The sequence below is a fragment of the Macaca mulatta genome, chromosome 12, assembly GCF_049350105.2.
Source record: "Macaca mulatta isolate MMU2019108-1 chromosome 12, T2T-MMU8v2.0, whole genome shotgun sequence".
Lineage (NCBI taxonomy): Eukaryota > Metazoa > Chordata > Mammalia > Primates > Cercopithecidae > Macaca > Macaca mulatta.
The window spans coordinates 73,531,031-73,547,838 of NC_133417.1; the positions used below are offsets into that span (position 1 = coordinate 73,531,031).

General features: G+C 39.7%; 2 protein-coding genes and 1 non-coding gene across 3 annotated transcripts in view; 2 read left to right on the forward strand and 1 right to left on the reverse strand.

The window, feature by feature from the left end:
* CERS6 (ceramide synthase 6) overlaps nt 1-16,808 on the forward strand; it is a 312,767-nt gene that overhangs the window by 140,631 nt on the left and 155,328 nt on the right.
* Nucleotides 1-16,808, forward strand: part of NOSTRIN (nitric oxide synthase trafficking) — a 312,960-nt gene that overhangs the window by 51,026 nt on the left and 245,126 nt on the right. The window lies entirely within an intron of this gene.
* Nucleotides 8,579-8,684, reverse strand: LOC114671572 (U6 spliceosomal RNA). Its single transcript, XR_003721611.2, has one exon. It is a non-coding gene; the product is annotated as a U6 spliceosomal RNA (small nuclear RNA).

Sequence of the window (16,808 nt, forward strand, 5' to 3'; positions counted from 1 at the left end):
CAATGTGTTTGGAATCCATGTAAGAAGTTTTTTCTATAAATGTTAACCCAGGCCTTAGCACTCTTTCAGACATTTTTTTGTCCTTTATCTGTAGGTGTATATTGAGGATCTCCCACATGTAACTCTCTTCTGTCCTCCCTTTGAGAGGGATCTTTGAAAGGTTAACAGTGACATCTAATACAAACAGTTATGAAGTCACCACCTTAGAGATAATGACTTAAGTATTTGTTAAATTTCTTTGCTCCCTTAGAATAGCTGTTTCCATCAGCTGACCTTCTTGAGCATCTCAGACTGGCGTTGATTGAAGTTGTTTCAGATTTGAGTGTCTTCAAAGAATACTTCTTTGTTCTAAATAAAGCGCTTGAGACAGTAGTCTATAAATAAGAGACCGTAATGACTTGAATATATGACAGCCTCTTTTTGGGGGGGGAAGAGAAAACATATCTTCAGTTTATACGTGGCATAGTAATTAACCAGAGGGTTTTCTTTTTTTTTTTTTTTTCCTTTTCCACGTCTACTGGCCACATTGTTTATTTCCTTGTTTTACATTCCTAAGTATTTTTGATGGTTAAAAAAAAATAATGGCAAGGGGCAAAAAAAATAGTGGTTTACTGGAATATGGGAAATTTAAATAGGCTAATGATTATCACATGGTACTCGTGAACCCTAAATAATTAATGTGTGGCAATCTAAGAATATAATGCCATCATAGCAAATAAAACTACAGAATTTATGAAAAAAAGGTCCCAATTCCCCAACCAGTACAGAAAGAAAATTGAATAACATAGCTTATAAGATTGTCTTCAATCTTCACTTCTGCAATATAGAACTATCTCTTAATCTTTTTTTAATCTTAATTTCTGTTTAAAGTGGCGTCACATATTGCAGTGATACAACATAGAACAATTAATATGAACATTTTCTTTTTAGAATCTCTTAAGTTTGGGAAGAGCAGGTATAGAAGAATCTTACTGGAACATGGTCACAACTAATCCACTTCTCTCGAGATCTTTACTGCCTCTCTAGCAAGAGAAACACATGTCAGAAGAGGCTCGGGAGAGGAAGCAGGCTGTGGTAATAACAGCACTTGACATTTTTCTAGCTCTGTGATTTTCAAGGAACTTTGTGAGCATTGTTTAATTCCATCTTCACAAGAACTCTAAGATGTAGACTAGGGCATTAGAGGCATACCCTACTCTTCTGCCTCCTCTGTTTTCTTTTCAACATTTAAGGAAATGTTGCTTTGAAAGGTTAAGCAAATTGACTCAGGTTACCTTGTAGAGCGTGGGAAAACAGGCTGCTTCTCTGGGTGGAGGAAAAATCTTGGTACAGTTGTGCTCTCTGTGGTTCTTTTCTCCCCCCAATCCTCTCAAATCCTATTTCTCACTCCTGTTCCTTCCAGGGACATGTAAAACATAGTCATGAATGTGTTTTAGAAGTGATTGTCCTAAAAGTGCTTCAACCATGTCTTGTTTCTTTTTGAAGAAGGGCAGTAAATTCTTATCCTTTCTATATTTTTCTCTTTGCATTTTTTCTCTTGCCCAAAATAAGAATGCAGGTACACTTAACAAACAAAGGAAATATCAGTTCATTTTAAAATGAACGTTGTCAGAGTAAATTCAACTGTGAGTGCTAGGGTTTATTATCTTGTCCTGAAAGACTTCTGAATTTAAGTAGGTTAGTAATCCCTGCCTCCCACTAAATCTTTTTAGATTAGAAAACATTGTTCTCGAGAGATAACTTCAGGAAAGAGATCATTTACTGACATTCATTTGAGATCTGTGTAACGTTTATTTGAGACCTTTATGTTGGTTTTATATATGCTTCAGGTTGTATATATAGTTTGAGGACCATCTATCAACCCTTCCAGGTTATAAAGTATCTAATTTATTAAGAATATTGTCTTGAGCCTCACATGTGGACATTTAAATGTCACAAATAAATATTTATGGAATTCTGAATATAAAGAGGAAGTAGGGCTGGTGATGTAGAGATGAGCTCTTTTCCTTCAAGGAGGTTGATACACTAGTAGTAAGCATAAGACCAGAATGGGCTTTGAAGTCAGAATCACCTGGGGGTAAAATCTGACTTCCCCTTGATAAACCTAAAAATCATTAGACTGATGATATGGTTACAGTGATACAGTGATGCTTACCTCCTTGGGTTCTTACAGCATTTGTAACTTGTATACTGAAGGCTTTAATACATCCTGGTTTTCCTCCCCCTTCCTCCTTTCCTTTCTCTCCATAAACATTATAGGTGACAGTAGTATCTGCTTAGTTATGGGTAAACTATCCAACTTATTCTGCGATAAACTACCATACTTCTCTGTCTCTCTTTTTTTTGTTTTGTTTTGTTTTGTTTTTTTTTTTGAGGCAGAGTCTGGCTCTGTCACCCAGGCTGGAGTGCAGTGGCGCGATCTTGGCTCACTGCAAGCTCCCTCTCCTGGGTTCATGCCATTCTGCAGCCTCAGCCTCCTGAGTAGCTGTGACTACAGGTGCCCACCATCACGCCTGGCTACTTTTTTGTATTTTTTAGTAGAGACAGGGTTTCACCGTGTTAGCCAGGATGGTCTCAATCTCCTGACCTCGTGATCTGCCCTCCATGGCCTCCCAAAGTGCTGGGATCACAGGCATGAGCCACCGCCCCTGACCTACCATACTTATCTTAAAGCAAGAAGAAAATCCCTGAAAATCTATGTCCTTGCCCCAGGCCCTTTTCATATATCCCCTCAACCTAGAAGTGTTTCTGCAGTTCAACCCCTTGGCATCTCACTCACTCTGAAACCTAAAGGCACCTTGATAATATTTACCTTGTGTGTTTTCCTGAGTTGTGGTTATTTGTATATTTATTCTATCTCATTTCTTGACTGGAGGTTCTAGACTGTAAACATTCCTTAAAGGCATCTTTCCATTTCCTATGGTATCTAATGCAATGACTTGTACTCATTAAATCTTAGGATTGAATTAAATTGATCTAATAGTGCCTTGGTAATGGTCACATGTAAGTGGTAGCCAAGTCTAGTTCCTACTTTTCTGTGGTATTGAGCAAAGTTAACCATCACCTGATTTCTATTTACCAATAAACTACAAAATATTTTCGGTGCATCTAGAAGTATTAGATTCTAACAGACCTCATGGGTTGATGTCCACTACCCTCTAGAGCCAATGCAAAATGATTACCATAGAATCCAAGGCTTCTCTATCAGTTTCCTCACACTCCCCACCTCTCAGTACTTATTACACTTCAGCCTACGCCCTGTGATTCAACCAGGCAAATTGGATAGATGTACACCCTTTCACAAAAGTAGATAAAAATATACATTGTCAGCTGACATAACAGGTGGCTTTCTTTTACCACCTAGAGTTCCATTAAAAATGTTGACACAGTCTCCCACATAAGGTCACGGCCTAATCTGGGAAACAATTTTGAACCTATCCCTATATAATTGTGACTCTCAGTACAACAGATCTGTTTCTCTCCGTGATGTTAACTTATGATTTAAATTAAACTTAATTTGCGTTTATCAATAGTATTGTATACTCATCTGCTGGTTGCTTGTGGACCTCTGCTTTCTGAAGACAAAGACCAATGATGAATTCTGATTGAACAGTTTCTAGCAGTATTGTTCTCATAGTCCAGCCATCTCATTTCATAGAGGAGAATGTTGAACATTCTCAGGTGGACGCCAGTTTCTTGACCTTATCTTTTTTTATTTTTATTTTTATTTTTTGAGACAGTCTCGCTCTGTCGCCCAGGCTGGAGTGCAGTGGTGTGATCTTGGTTCACTGCAACCTCCACCTCTCGGGTTCAAGCAATTTTTCTGCCTCAGTCTCTCAAGTACCTGGGACTACAGGCGTATGCCACCATGCCCGGCTAATTTTTGTATTTTTAGTAGAGATAGGGTTTCGCCATGTTGGCCATGTTGTTCTTGAACTCCTGACCTCAGGTGATCCGCCCACCCCAGCCTCCCATAGTGCTGAGATTACAGGCATGAGCCACCTCGCTCAGCCCTCTTGGCCTTATCTTGATACCCTTAAAAAACAAATTTTATTCATAGATCTTATATTTGCATGCAATGTTGAGCTTGAAAATACAGAAGTAGAATATTTTTAAATGACTTCTAGAAAAGGAAGCACAGATGAAGTAAAATTTACTGCCGTTTGAAACCACAAAAATCATAATAAACACCTTAAATGAAACGCCAAGTCAATAAAGTTAATTTAGACAGGGTTCTGAGAGGCAGTCACTGTGGTATACACATATTTCAGCAGTAACAGAAGAAGTGGGGGTTGCAGATAGCAAGTGTATTACACAGTATAAGCATTGGCCGATTCTTTTTTCTGTTTCTCTCATTTAGAAAATATAAGGGAATTGATTTTCAGTATTTTTTTCAGATCAAGTGATATTAAAAATCAGTTTAGCCAAAATTAAGAAACATAGAAGTATTTAAAAAATATATCTGAGTACAACTAAGATAAAGATACATGAATTATTTGCCTGGTATAAGACTTTCTCTATAATTTTAGTGCTTTTGCTAAATGTATAAGTACTTAAATGATGTTGGCCCATTGATAGAAGCCATAGCTTTAATTTGATCCAAGTCTTTATAGGCTTAATAAATTTTAAAAAATCACCCAGATCTACCTGCCTATGTGGATAGACTTTTTACAAAGGAACATGTAGTTAAATAACATTTTTGATCACCCAGAATTATGCAGTATTAGTGTTCAGAGAGTTTAAATTAGTAATGTAGATATGTAGTTTACTCCCAGGGAAAGAGAGGAATAATAAGTATCTATGCATGCAGAGTGGTCAGTGGGTATAAATGAACTTGAATTCATTAACCTCATGATTTGACATCAAAAATGGAAAAATCTGATCAAGTGAAGTTCAGGGTGGTGGTTATTTGTGTGTGCATAAAGGAATGGGGTTTGGGGTTTGACCTGGGTAGCCACTCTTTGGTTCTTGGACAGTATTTTATTCCCAGCCCCAGCCTCTCAGTCCTGAACAGGTCACCATTCAAAAATACAGGTTCCTGTAGTGCCATCATTTCAGGAAAATTCTTTGGGGGCACTGATGAGTCTCCAAACCAGCATGAAACATGTTGCAGCTAATTTATTCCGTGAACTTAACATTTTGTGAAATGTATACATTATCTACCTCTACATAGTTCAATTCATCCCGTCCTCCACTTGAGCATCCCCATGTAGTGAGCCTGTAACAATGATCTTCCATTCTATAGAAGGAGAAACAGAAGCTCAGAGTTCTTGATTTCTTTATTACTCAGTTGCTGCTCCTTGGATTTGCCCTTTAAATGTCAGGTGATGTTTGTAGCAACGTGATATTTTTACTGAGTATCTCATTTTGAAAAAAGAGAAGTAGTATGTGCCCCAAGGCCTCATTGGGGATGGGAAGAAATGGAGCTCTCCTTTCATATTCAAACATTTCCCTTTCCAGCAGCCCCATGGAATCACCCTGAGTGACTTGGATGGCTACTTGTGTAGTGAGGGAGGTACATGAGGGATCTGAAAGAGCTGCCAAATAACCCAATGAATATTTGCAGCCTTTATGGGAAATAACTACAGAGAATGAATATCAATCGATATGTAGATAGATGAACATCTGGGCATTGATTCTGAAACAATTGAAAAATCAAAGGATGATTTAGCTTAATAGTGCCTTGATTTTACAAGAGATTTTAATGTTCATGATTAAACTGGCTGTACCGGATTTTACCGAAGCCCATTTATTGTGCATTGGCTGTAGCCTTCCCAGCAGGCATTCCAATGCTCTTGTAACATCTTTCAGATGCAGCTACAGGTGTAGCTCAGCCTCCTGGAAGGTCCTGTTCTCTCACAGCTGCCAATGGGAGACCTGATTGTAATTATAGCTTCCATGATGGAATGTCTTTAAAACCTAAATCTAGGCTACAGTTGTTGGCCTAATGCCTGAAGAACCGTGGCTGTTAGGAGCTTGAAGAGTCTGATGAGGAGCCCCTTAGTCCTAAAGCCACATTTGTGTAAGAAATGGAGTTAGGCAGTTGAGCGTAGTTTGTGGGCTGATTATGTTCTCTCGAGTCCGTGGTCTATATCCATGTCTATCTCTAGCTCTGAATCTCTGCATCTTATTGACCTAGAGCCTGAGATCAGTAGTGAAACAATAAAAATTTTTGGTTTACTTCTGCAGTGGAATTATGGAGAACTGTTATTAGATAGGATTTGATATTAAAATGAAAACGCGTTAGAAATAAAAATGTGTTTGAGGGAGTAATTCTCAATCTGTCAGAGAAGACGAAACAAAGATTTAAATATTTTTACATTCCTTGGAGCCATCCTTAATTAAGATATACTTGATTTTAGTCCTTTTCCCTTAACCATATTTCCTGGCTGACTTGAAAATTATAAGCAATTTCCGCTGTAGGTTTTGGCTACTTGAAAGGTTATGCTTTTCAAAAACACAACTTTTGCAAGGGTTTAATTCCACATTGCCACAGGAAAGTGTGTTCAAAAATATTTGTAGGGTGGGGTATGTGTGTGACAGAGACAGATTGAAGTTGAGCAGTTGTATACATGTGTGTGTTTGAAGTGTGTGTAGGTCAGGGGTTGGTAAACCAGGGTCAGTCGACCACATCTGGCCTGCTGCCGGTTTTTGTATGACTTGTGAAGTAAGAAGGGCGATGTGGTTTGGATCTATGTCCCCAGCCACATGTCATGTTGAAATGCAATTCTCAATGCTGGAGGTGGGGCCTGGAGAGGTGACTGAATCCTGGGGACAGTTTCTTATGGTTTAACATCATCCCTCCTTGGTACCTCATTGCAACATTGAGTTCTCATGAGATCTGGTTGTTTAAAAGTATATGGCACCTCCCTTTTCTCTCTCTTGCTCCTGCTTTGGCCATGTAAGATGTGCCTGCTTCCCCTTTGCCTTCTGCCCTGATAGTATGTTTTTTGAGGTCTCCCCAGAAGCAGCAGCCACTGTGCTTCCTGTACAGCCTGTAGAACCATGAGTCAATTAAATCTCTTTTCTTTATAAATTACTCAGTCTCAGGTATTTCTTTATAGCAATGTGAGAACAGACTAATACAGAAAATTGGTACTGAGAGTGGGGTATTGATATAAAAATTACCTGAAAATGTGGAAGCAGCTTTGGAATTGGGTAATGGGCTTCTCAGAAGAAGCCCTCCAAACTGTTCCAATGTCTGCCCATTACCCAGTTCAACAAGCCACAGGAAGAAGAGGGAAAGTTTGGAACTTCCTAGAGTTTTGTTGAATGGTTGTGATCGAAATGCTGATAGTGATATGGACAGAGATGGTCAAACTGATGAGGTCTCAGATGGATATGAGGAACTTATTGGGAACTGGAGCAAAGATCACTTGCGTTATGCTTTAGCAAAGAACTTTGAGGCATTGTGACCCTGCCCTAGGCATCTGTGGAACTTTGAACTTGAGAATGATGATTTAGAGTATGTGGTGGAAGAAATTTCTAAGCAGCAAAACATTCAAGATGTAGCCTGGCTGCTTCTAACATCCTATGCTCATATTGTGTGAGCAAAGAAATGATATCCAACTGGAACTTACATAATATTATTTAAAAGGGAAGCAGAGGATAAAAGTTTGGAAAATTTGCAGCCTGGCCATGTGGTAGAAAAGAAAAGCCTGTATTCAGGGAAGGGATTCAAGCAAGCTGCAGAAATTTGCATAGATGAAGAGGAGCCAAGTGCTAACAGTCAAGACAATGGGGAGAAGGCCTCAAAGGCATTCATAGCACCCCCTCCCATCACAGACCAAGAGTCCTAGGAGGGAAGAATGGTCTCCTGGGCTAGGCCCAGGACCCTGCTGCCCTGCCTTGGGACACTGCTTGCTGCATCCGAGCTGCTCCAACTCCAGCCATGGCTCAAAGGGACCCAGGTACAGCTTGAGATGCTGCTTCAGGACTGCCAGTCATAAGCCTTGGTGGCTTCCTCATGGTGTTAAGCCTGCAGGTGCACAGAGTGTACGAATTGAGGCTTGGAGCCTCCACCTAGATTTCAGAGGATGTAAGGAAAAGCCTGGAAGTCCAGGCAGAAGCCTGCTGCAGGGACAGAGCCCTCATGGAGAACCTGTACTAGGGCAGTGCAGAGGGGAAATGTGGAGTTAGAGCCCCCACACAGAGTCCCACTGGGGCACTGCCTAGCATTGCTGAGAAGAGGGCCACTGTCCTCCAGACCCCAAAATGGTAGATCCACCAGCAGCTTGGACCCTGCACCTGGAAAAGCTGCAGGTGCTCATTGCTGGCCCTTGAGAGCAACTATGGGAACTGAGCCCTGCAAAGCCACAGGGGTGGAGCTGTCCAAGGAAGGCCTGGGGAACCACCTTCTTGCACCAGTGTGCCCTGGATGTGAGACATGGAGTCAAAGGAGATTATTTTGGAGCTTTAAGATTTAGTGACTGCCCTGCTGGGTTTCAGACTTGCATGGGGCCTGTAGCCCCTTTCTTTTGGCTAATTTTTCCCTTTTGGAATGAGAGTATTTATCCAATGCCTATACCCCCATTGTATCTTAGAAGTAACTAACTTATTGTTGTTGTTGTTGTTGGTTTTAAATATGGCATGGTTCAAGAATTTGTGTCTCATCCTTGTGCCGGGGCCATGCTAATGTTCTTTGGATCCTCCTGTTTTAGTGTATGTGCTGCCAAAGTGAGCACACTAAGTTGTTTTTTATTTTACAGGCTCATAGGGAGAAGGAACTAGGCTTGTCTCAGATGAGACTTTGTACTGTGGTCTTGAGTTAATGATGGAATGAATTAAGACTTTGAGGGACTGTTGGGAAGGTATGATTTTATTTTGAAATGTGAGGAAAACATGAGATTTGGGAGGGGGCCAGGGGCAAATTGATATGGTTTAGATCTGCGTACCCACCCAAATCTCATACTGATATGTAATCCCCATGCTGGAGGTGGGACATGGTGGAATGATTGGAAAATCATGAGGTTTGTTTCTCTTGGTTTAACATCATGCCCCTTGGTGCTGTCATCATGATAGTGAGTTCTCATGAGATCTGGTTGTTTAAAAGTGTGTGGCACCTTCCCTGTCTCTCTCTTGCTCCTCCTCTGGCCATGTAAGACGTGCCTGCATCCCCTTTGCCTTCTGGCATGATTGTAAGTTTCCTGAGGCCTCTCTAGAAGCAGATGCTGCTGTGGTTCCTGTACAGCCTATAGAATCATGAGCCAATTAAACCTCTTCTCTTTATAAATTACCCAGCCTCAGTCATTTCTTGAATAGCAATACAAGAATGGACTAATACAAAGGGTTTTTACATTTTTAAATGGTTATATTTTACATTTTCAATGGTTTTTACATTTTTAAATGGTTATATAAATACTTACACAATATCCTTAGTTTTTCTTCTTAGTGCACAAATCCTAAAACATTTACTAACTGGCTTTCCAGAAAAAATGTACTAACTCTTGGTCTAGGGAATGATGTTGTAACATCTTTCCTTATTTTGATTATAAGAGATAATTCATTACTTTTTTAAAAAAACTCTTTTAAATTACTCTTTCCAGTAATCAAAACTAGTATATCTTTTTTTTTTTCTTGAGATGGAGTTGCTGTGTTGCCAGGCTGGAGTACAGTGGCATGATCTCGGTTCACTGCAACCTCTGACTCCCTGGTTCAAGCGATTCTCCTGTCTCAGCCTCCCAAGTAGCTGGGATTACAGGCACATGCCACTATGCCCAGCTAAGTTTTGTATTTTTAATTGAGACGGGGTTTCACCATGTTGGCCAGGATGGTCTCAATCTCCTATCGTGATCTGCCTGCCTCGGCCTTCCAAAGTGCTGGGATTACAGATGTGAGCCACTGCACCAGGCCAAAACTAGTATATCTTAATAGAAATGTCTTATGTTTTTGCAGTCTTTTCAGGGGTTAATGAAAAAAGTAGAAAAGGTTTGCTGTAAAATTTTAAATCCATCAGTAGTCATTATAATATATTTTGGAAGTATACAAAGGGAAGAGAATTACAGAATGCCCCCCTCCCCATATGAAGGTGTTGGCTCTGGGCTCATATGGAATGGAACATTACCTCAGTGTTTGCTTCCGTCATGAAATACCTTGGGTACCGGTTATCTCTTCCTTAATGTATGTTTCATCCTTCTGAATGCATCAGAGAGAGAACCTCCGTTGTGAGCTGACTTCCCTGTGGAGCAAGCAAAGCAACTGTGGATAGCCTATTTGCTTTCACTCCTTTGTACTCCCAGTCCCAGGCAACCACCACTAATCTATTTCCTGTGGCAATAGATTTGCCTTTTCAGAACATTTCATATAAATGGAATCACCCAATATGTGGTATTTGTGGCTAACTTCTTCCACTTGGCATAATGCTTTTGAGTTTCATACAGCTTAGAGAATATATCAATACTTCATTTGAATGGATATACCTCACTTTGTTTATCCATTCACCATTGAGTGGGTATTTAATTGTCTTTGCCTTTTGGCTACTATGAATAATGCTGCTGTGAACATTCAGATAGAAGCCTTTGCCTGGACATGTCTTCATTTCTCTTGGGTAGCTACCTAAAAGAGAAATTGCTTACTGAGTTATATGATAAATTCACATTTAGAGATATGAAATGTGAACATGAATATCTAAGAAATTATGAAACTTAGTAAGATGCACCATTTCATCTTCCCACCAGCAGTGTGTTCAGGTTCCAGTTTCGCTACATCCTCAAAAACATAGCTATTATCTCTTCAATTATAGCCATTCTACTGGCATGTGAAATGATTTCTCACTTTTTTATTTCCCTTGTGAATAATGATGTGGCATTATCATGTGATTATTGGTCATTTATGTATTGGTAGATATCTGTTTAGATCTTTTGCACATTTTAAAGTTGTGGGGTTTTTTTTACTATTGAGTTTTAAGAGTTCTTTATACAAATCCTTTGTGGGCTTAATGACTTGCAAACATTTTCTCCTAGTCTATGGCTTGTCTTTATTTATGGTATCTTTTGAAGGGCAATGCATTTTGAAACATGAGTTAAGAATTCATAACATAGAAGAGATTTCCAATATTTTTTTCTCATGTTGATTATTTTATTCTAAAGCTGAGATTTATAGGAATTTGTGGAACTCCTCCAAAGAGTCAGTGCCAGGGTTGGTCACCTCTTTAGATAGTTTGAATATTTTGGATACCCACACAATGCTAGAGCTCTAGGCAGCGCCAGGTTTCCCTATGGCCTATATCTGTTTAATTCATTTTCCATTTAGGGTGCATCTGTCAAAGGTGACTTCAAGGACATCAGTAGGGAGAGCTTATCTTGGATGGTTGGTTCTATCTCAAGTCTAGCCTGAGGGTTTCATCCTGTCTGGACCACCAAGGCCAAGAAGTAGGAGTGCTCCTTTTTCATTTCTGTTTCCCCTACTCTCCATACATACCACTCATCCCTTTAAATGACTTTCTTTTATAATGCAAAAAGGATGATAAAGAATATAGGGGGAGAAGTTGAACAGAAGAGCTAGTATAAAAATCCGAAAACAGCTAGGCAGCACTATCAGAAGATGCTGTATACTGCTTAAGGGCACATACTCTGCCACTTACAAGACATGGAGTTCAGGCAAATTGCTTGATCTTTCTGTGTCTCCTTCCATAGTTCTAAAATGAGAGTAATAACAGTATTAACCTTGCAAAGTTTTTGTGAGGATTAATGAATTAGAACATGTCAGGTGTTTAGAAGCATATCTGCTGGTAATTATTTGGTAGATTTTAACTATTATTTTTGTTGTTGTTAAACGATAGGTAGAGTGCTGCTGTACAAAAAGCACAGGCTTTCACATCAGACATCCCTGGTGTCATCTTGAGTTTGGGTCCCCACTCCTGTATTTACTAGCTGTTGACTTCAGACAAACCACGTTGACGTGTTGCTGTGATGGATAAAACAGTATTACATATTTGATTGCACTTAACAGTGGCTGGAAGATAGTAGGTAGTCAATAGATGTATTTTTGTTGTTGATTGTTTGGTTTTGATGTTAAGGAGGCATGATTGGCAATGCAAAAGAATCCTGTGACCCCTTTCTGAGAGAGAGCACCACAGAAGTTGAAGGAAGAGGGAAGTCTTGCAGAAGAAATGATGGGTGGGGGCCCTCTCTGGGAGATTTGTTTGGGACAGATGATGAAGGTTGGTCAAGGCAGCAGCAGGCCCAGAGCTGATGTTTCAGGAGACACACACATTGGGCTAGTAGAGACCAAGACCCAGAGTCTAAAGGTGGGATTTAATTATTGAAAGCCTTGAGGCTCAATTACTAAGTGTCTTCAGAGTTGTTCTTTTAGGAACCTCAATCTGGCTACAAATGGACAAAGTCCTGGAGTCAGAAATCATGTTCAAGAACACTGCAGGTGTTAATTATTAAGCAGTCCTAATCTCTAGGCTTGGTTCTGAGAATATCTGCATGCTGTCCCTTCATTGAAGGCAATTTGCTCTCTACCTACATCTTTTCTTGTCAGTGCTTTCCTGGTTACCCTGAGGTTCTACATGAAAGAGGTTTTATAGCACTAGGAATAATGTTACTCTAAAGCATGCAATGGAACAAAGAATGTGTGTTTGTTACCTTAGCCAGTATATTCCAAATATGTACAAGTGATTACAAGAACCACTTGAGAATCAATTTTCTATATGATAGTCTATCTCTGCCTTGAATTACCTAGTATATTCTAGGAAAAGTGTAAATAATTTTATTTTTGTGATTTGAAATGTTCATTTTGTAATTTAAATTGTTATCATTCATGAGATACTTGGAATGACCTATTTACTGTAGTAACTCTAGCTGGAAATTTCTTACTGATTGCCTTCCCACCTACCCACTACAGTCTTAAACTCTTGGACTCAAGGGATCCTCTCACTTCAGCCTCCCAAGTATCTGGGACTGTGAGTAGTCACCACCCCGGCCTCCCTTCTTTTGTACATTTTCAAACTTTAAAAAGATCTTATGATGAAATCTTTGACAGTGGGGTGGATTACATTTCCTTTTTGTTGTTTCTTGAAGTATGAACATTGATTTGCCTTTATTGTGCTTTTTACTAGAAGAGGAAAGATAAATATAAGAATATAGTTCATTCTTGATAAATGTTTCATAATGTCAAGAATCTTTTTGCTCCAAGTCCTTTTTAGGCTCAGAACAATACCAGAAAGGACCTGGCCACCCTCAGCTCCTATGAGCTCTTCCTCCACTACCATGGAGTAGGGACCTTCATAGCTTTAATGACAGCCCTCTGTTGAGAGCCACTGAAGCCTTGTCCATTTTTCCCTTCTCTATGTGACCCTAAAGTCTTGAGAGGATTTGGACATTGGGAAAACTACTTAGCTCACAGGAACTTTCTTTGAGTTTTGTATTCTGCCTTGTCTTCTGCCTCTCTACTCAACCACTCTTTCCTTGCTGCTTACCCAGAGAAGGAATGAGAAAGGACACCATCTCTATTTTAACCGGGCTTAACCGGTTTGATGTGGAAAGACTGAGTTCTCCAGGCATTTTTTCCCAGTGACACTAGGGCAGGATGACCCTGAGAATAGAGGTAACTCTCCAAATATTGTCACAAGCTGGGAGTGAAGACAAAAGATGCGACTGATTTTTTTAGAATAGGTAAGGCTTGCTTAGATTTACAGCTGTTGCCCGTCCGTCGGAAAGCAGCTTTGGAGATTAGCTTGTCAGCCCCTGAGGGAAGGACTTTGACTTAATTCATATTTATATTCCCAGCACCTAGTTGTATATCTTGGTATTTAGTAAATCCTTGGTATCTCTTAATGAATGGCCATATCTGGTTGTTAGCATAATAACAAATAGAGTTTATTTGATTCGATTTCATTTTTACTTGGTAGATATTTTCCAAGAACTGAGCAAAAGTTCATTAGATTGGTATTTAGTAATCTAATGCAAGAGGGAACTTTCCCTATGAAAATTCTATGCTTCAGGAAAGCAGACTTTCATTCTATATGGAATATAGTTTAGAGTGTAAGAAGAGTAGATCATCCCACCCATCTCTGCCACACACTATAGTTATACTATTAAAGAGTTTAAAGCACAGGTTGTGAACTGGTAGCCCCAAGTTGAATCTAGCCTGCACAATTTGGCCTGTATGATTTTATTTATTTATTTATTTATTTATTTATTTTTGAGACAGAGTCGCGCTCTGTCACCTAGGCTGGAGTGCAGTGGCTCACTGCAACCTCTGCCTCCCAGGTTCAAGCAATTCTCATGCTTCAGCCTCCAGAGTAACTGGGACTATAGGCTCATACCACCATGCCTGGCTACTTTTTTGTATTTTTAGTAGAGCCGAGGTTTCACCATGTTGGCCAGGCTGGTCTTGATCTCCTGACCTCAGATGATATGCCTGCCTCAGCCTCTCAAAGTGCTGGGATTACAGACATGAGTCACTACACCTGCCTGATTTTTATTTTTAGTAGAATTAATCACCAGTATTTACAAAGTCTGACATCTTATAAAATATCAGATTTTCAGCTTTCTATGAAAAAATGAGGAAAATCTGACAACACTTGAGTTTGCATTATTTCTTGACATTTGACTGGCCCTTATTTCAGTGGGGTATTGAAATAGCCACATTCCCCAGCATTGCCAGCATAGAAACTGTGTGCCAATAACCATTCATCTCAGTACTCTGAGAGCTAAGTTTAACCAGCTCCTCAATTGCCTTAACCTGCCTAGTCCCTGTAGAGATTTAAGTTTGCAACTTTTTGTTTAGAGACTTAAAGGTCTTACATGATGACCTTGAAGGTTAGATTATTTAATTTTGTGGCTATAAAATACCAGAATACAAAAGTTTTAAAACCCATGAATAAACATACTTATTTTGTTCATCTGTACATCTTCATTGGTCGATTTATCCATGTATCATGTCTTATTTATAACACCACATTGCCATGGAAATTCACTGCTGTACTTTTCACTTTCCAACCCTACTAAATTTTACACTTAACATTTTCAGAGCTGCTTGTACAAAGTACAGATTTAGGGTAGTAGAAGTCTCAAGTGGTTTTATAACATTAAATATTAAATAACCTTAAAAATGCAAACAAGGGAAAAGTAAGAAGTCAGCCAAATCCTGACACATAAATTTAACAAAAAAGCAACACAGAGTCTCTTATTTACATGTCCTACTGCTTAACCACTTTGTAAGAATGAAGCCCTCCTTCATTCTACACTTGTGTCTTCTTCGAATCTAGTAGACGATGTCTGTCCTAAAGTCATATTGTAGTTGATAGTTTGTCTAGCCATTGGCACTGGCCCATACTCATGAAACTTGAAGTTATTTATTGGGTGCACGTCATATACCAGCTATATAAAAATAGTAATAATAGTTAAGAGTTACAGAGCCCTTGCCATGTGTTGAATGCTATTCTCTATACAAGTATTGCCTCCTTTAATCCTCATTCTAACCCTTTGAAGTAGGTGGTTTTATTTTCATTTTGCAGATGAGAAAGAGGCATAGGGAGTGCCCAGGATCAAACAGACTGTGTGAAAATTGTGGAGGAAGTCTTCATGCCCAGGCTGAGTGAACATAGCTTCCTGAGAGCTAGTCCTGCTTAGAAGATTTAAGACAGATGTTTCACTCAGAGTTGAAAATATCCAAATGATTGTAGGTCACTTAAAGGATGACTAATAACATACGTTATTTAATGTTAGAATAGTATCTTATGGGGATAAACACTTCCTGGGAGGTGGAGACCAGAGAAAACTGCAGGAGGATCATGAAAGGTTGAGTTGGACGAAGAAGAAAACTCAGGGTTAAGGCTTTTTTGTGTTGTTTTGTTTAATTCACATATGGTGAAACAAGAATGAAATTTGTCTAGACTCCCTAAAGAAATTATCCCAGGCTAGGCCAGAGCAACAGTTGATTAGCTTTACCCAACTAAGAAAAGGGTGGAGGCACAGAGACATCATATGGATTGCCTATTGCAGAGATTTTGATATTCAGGTTGGCTGAGAATATTAAAGCACTGGGGGATTAGGAGTGTTGGCCGCTGGATATGTAAGACTTGCTCTTTGGTGATGGTACCTTAGGCCATCTGTCTGAGCAGCACTTCTCAAGATCTCAAACTCCTCTTGTTCTTTTTCTATGTTTTGCAAGCAACCTCCTGTGTAGATATTTCTGCAGGGGGAGTAACTCTCATTCATATCAAAGAAAATATTCTGGACTTTGTGACTGTTCTCTTTGTCATGATTAATCAGTTGACAGCCTGGCTTACGGGTCTGGCTGTGGCACTCAGCTAATGCCAGCCTACCTCTTGAAGAAAGATGAAGACTAAGTGTGTTGGGCTAGGGAAGAGACTGAGGGAATGGAGCAAAGGAAGTAAATGAAAGGGATATTTCCAATGCAGAACTTTCAGGGTTGATGCCTGGGATAAAGGGGGTTGAAGGCGAAGGAGGACTCAAGGACCTGGGACATTGGGTGGAGAATAGTGTCCTTGACAGAAATGGAAGGAAGAAACAGTGGATTCCTGGGAGAAAGATAATATGTTTTGTTTGTTTGTTTGTTTTTGGATTTTGAACCTCAGGTGCCGATGTTTGGGTGTCCAAATGACATTGGGTGTCCAGGGATATAGAAATGGTTAGGGACAGTGATTGCCCAGCATACAGGGAGTGGGTGAGTTCACCTAGCAGGAGCACATGGTGTGAAAAGAAGGCTGAGGATGGAACCCCATGTGTCACTGGCATTGACAGACCAAGGGTAGTCTGTGCACAAGGCAAAAGAAGCAGAGGGTTGGACAAAAAGGGAATGAACACAGCAGTACTGATTCAAACAAGGTGGAATGG